Source organism: Zea mays, chromosome 2, assembly GCF_902167145.1.
Source record: "Zea mays cultivar B73 chromosome 2, Zm-B73-REFERENCE-NAM-5.0, whole genome shotgun sequence".
Classification (NCBI taxonomy): Eukaryota; Viridiplantae; Streptophyta; class Magnoliopsida; order Poales; family Poaceae; genus Zea; species Zea mays.
Genome location: NC_050097.1, coordinates 41,472,179 through 41,475,993, shown reverse-complemented (window position 1 = coordinate 41,475,993; position 3,815 = coordinate 41,472,179). Strand labels below are relative to the sequence as shown.

Below are 3,815 nucleotides of genomic sequence, written 5' to 3'. Positions count from 1 at the left end.
GCTCTCTCTCGAAGTCTTGCCCTTGTCCATGGCCCACTGTCTATCCTCTATTGTTGTGATCCAGAGCTTGCACCAAGATTGTAGTCTTTGACTTGCTCAGGTACTTATGACCGGGTCCTCGCCATCATCATAGGGAGTGGGACCGACCCTTGAGGTGCCCTCTAGGTCGAGCCAGATCCACCTCCTCTATCATACCTTGTACCAGCTCTTTGTCTAAATTAGTGCTCCTCTCATGATTGATGAAGAGCAGCCTGAAGATCGTCATCATAACCAAATCCTTGCTTTTCATTGTAATGAGTTATGGCTGCTTCATCTTCTCGTAGACTTTGTCACATCCTTTCCATCTTCTTTTGCTTTGTGTGTCTAACTCAGTAGCAAAGTATGTCTTGACATCATGAGGAACAGAGGGAGAATTCTTCACATCCTTCTCTCTATGTGCTAGATGCTCCTTTAGACTAGTAGCATCGCCTCCACTCTTGGCTTCATAACAGTACTTACACCTGAAGACAGCGAATCTTCTCTCCATGCTCCCACACTAGGTTTCGCATTTTCACCTACAACAACAGACTATATATTTAGTAACATACAACCTTTTATGCAACAAAAACAAAACTAACATGCTAGCAACAATATTATCTACTAATGTTTAGTAACAAATATCATACAACCTTGGACCACAAACAATATTGTCCGCTCACAATCATATTGGCTAGTAACATTGTATACTCATAATAGTTGACATCTACTAAAAAATCTAACACTAAATTCAATCACTATTGTAGCTATTCAAAAATATTCTCGGTTACTGGCTAAATATTATCTACTAACACTAAAATCACAAAATTGCAGGGAAACATTAAGTGGTACAAATAAAACACATTTAACTGCTACGATTAGCGGGATCTAAGCCCAAATAAGCAGTATCCTGAGGCTAGAGTACTAGATTTTGCCCAAATAAGGGCTTGTTCGGTTATTTCCAATCCATATGGATTGGAGGGGATTGATACGGATTGGAGGGGATTTTGACTTACTAGGGATTGAAACCCCCTCAATCCCCCTCAATCCATATGGATTGGGGTAGAACCGAACAAGCCCTAAAGGGGATATCGGGCAGGATAACGAATTACCGAGAGGAAGCACATGGGTGCGAACGTGGGCGGGAACGGGAGAAGAGGTGCGGGATCCCGGTGCTAGACAACGATATCTTGCTAACCCCGAGTGTTTTCCCGGCGATTTGTGGTGAGAAACGACGTGACAACGGCGGGATTAGTTGGTGACAGTGCTGGGGCTACGAGCGCAGAGGAGAGAGTGAGGGTTGTCGCGGGGGGAGGTATACTAGTGACTTGCGACAAAAACTGAGATATTTATCATCTTGAATCGTTGATATAGAGAAGTAAGCCTCCATCATTTTAATATTAATATTCCTCCTTCATGAACTCCCACTAGCTTCCACTAATTTTTACGTTGTCTAGGATATATTCTATTGTGTCCTAACAACTTTGTGAAGTAGTTATAATAGTAGAAAAAAGCCCTCGAACCTAGTTCCGACTAATTTTCATGATCTCTAGGAACATAATCCATTGGACTTATCAAGGTATCATATTGGATAACTCATTTTTTATCTTTTACTAAATTGTGCATTTATCTTGTTGAGATTTACCCAGTAAAAACTTTGATAGTAAAATATTCATGTATTAGCGCCTTGGCTAGAATAACAAACTTAAATCCTATAAACATCTAAAAATTGGCTCCATTGAGGTAGTCTAATCAGCGTTAGTAATTATAAAACAAAACAAGAATTATATAGTTGCATAGATATAGATATATAAATCGCTCTATCTGGGATGTAAAACTAAAAGATGCGTGAGAACGATGTGAATACACGAGTCAACGGTCGCTCTCACTCCAATAAATGTTCGTTTAGAAGTAATCCAATTGTAAATGCATTATTTCCACCTGACCTGATGCATCAACGGTACCGTACAGGTACATGCAAAAGATGCTAGTGCGTGCGTCATTTTCAAATCCCACGTCTCTGATCTCGTCTACTTATCCAGCACTGCCTTCTTTTAATTTGTGACGAACGACATGCATGCCACTCGTCCACTCGTATTGCTAACACCTTGGACCTTTTGCTGACTCATTCTTCCTGTCACGCCAGCCCTCTCACGTCAGAAGTCAGCTAGCGACGACTCCAGCAAACACTGACTGGTTCTCCGAGAATCAATGGTAAGGTCATAATTTAGGTGTTGAACATTATTTACGTTTTAGCTTAATCATGATAGTTGCAAACGGCTAGAACACTCTCCTCTGCCGAAAAATAGTTCGAATACAATTACTGATGAGGCCACAGCAGAACAGTTTCTCCTTCTCCTCGGGCGGCTTCTCCTCGGGGCTCGGGCTTCAACTCCTTCACCTTGACGATGTCGGCGCGGCCGACCTTCTTGCGCAGGCAGTTGACGAGGCAGACGGTGTCGATGTCGTCGCCCTCCACCTCCAGCTGGTCCCTGCCGTCGCCGGTGATCCCTATCTTGCTCACCCCTTCTATGGCGGCCAGCCCCATGGCCTTGGACCGGCACTTGTCGCATGGCATGCACACCTTGATCACGATCTTTTGCTGCAGCGACGAGATGGATAGATGATGATGAGCCGCATGCAGGTACGTAAAGCGATTTCGAGGAGCTGAATGAAAGGTTGGTTGTTCAGCAGACGACGGCTGTTCCGTCGGACAGTAAGTTACCTTCATCGCGCTGCCGCGCTGGGGATTAGGACCAGCAGATGTTGTGGCGAACGACAGGTCTGAGCAGTAGGGGATGAACGGACGGGACGATGGCCGTCGCGCCGGGTGCCGATGGGTTCGATGCGCTGTGCAGGTGCAGCCGGCAGCTGGCTTGTGATGGAGCAGCAACTGCAGCAGCAAACATTTATAGACGGGCGGGCAACAGACACCAGGCAGCGCGGCTGATCCTTCCAGGTAACACGACGACGACGACCACGACGACCCTGGTTGTACGCGTATGTTGTCATCAGTCATCACCTACCGAGCTTCGAGTCAGAGACGAGTCCGTTCGTTCCTGATCGAAAACAAGTACTGTACTAATAATATAAAATGTCGTCACGAATTTAAGTCCTAGTTAAATATGGGATACTTAATCTAATGATAGATCCGAGTTATTAGGTGTCATCATTAGAACCTCTTTAGATGATAAAGACAGTGCAGACGACGCTGGTTCGTGAGGACTGCCTGGGACATGGCACACTATCCGAATCCGACAAAAAATACTCGGCAAAACGTCGAGCACTCGGTAAAAATTCGGATTTCGGTAGTGGCAAAGACCCTTCTAAGAAAGACTCTTTGGTGCTAATCAGATTGGTTTGGAGTTGAGTTTTCAATGGCCGGTGATTTCTAAGGTTTCACCGCTTGTATATATAACACTGTGAGCCAGGATGATATTTGTCTATGGTTGCTCTAGTATGTTTTTATTTGTGAGTCCTATTATTCATCTAGTCGTGTATTGTTGTATCTTAGTGCCTACAACCTTATAGGCTCCACTTGAAGGGTGAATAGGAAACTCTTATGTACGGGTGACAATGGGCTCTAAAGTTTACACTATAAGATTTAAGGATCGGATTAGATTAGAATCATACCATATTTCTATTTATTTTTGAACGAAAATTTATTTAGGGTCCTACTATTTTGTGAAGAAGTATTTGAATAATGATCCATTACCACCCCTACTCTTATGTGACATTTCTGTTGCCAGCCTACTAACAAAACTTCACCCACTTAGAGTGTTAGGATAATAAAGTTTTCC

The 3,815-nt window shown here is 43.7% G+C and overlaps 1 pseudogene; it reads right to left on the bottom strand.

Annotated features, from left to right (window-relative positions):
• Positions 1 to 1,927: 1,927 nt before the first annotated feature.
• On the bottom strand, positions 1,928 to 2,931 carry LOC103646337 (heavy metal-associated isoprenylated plant protein 16-like; annotated as a pseudogene).
• Between the last annotated feature and the right edge of the window lie 884 nt (positions 2,932 to 3,815).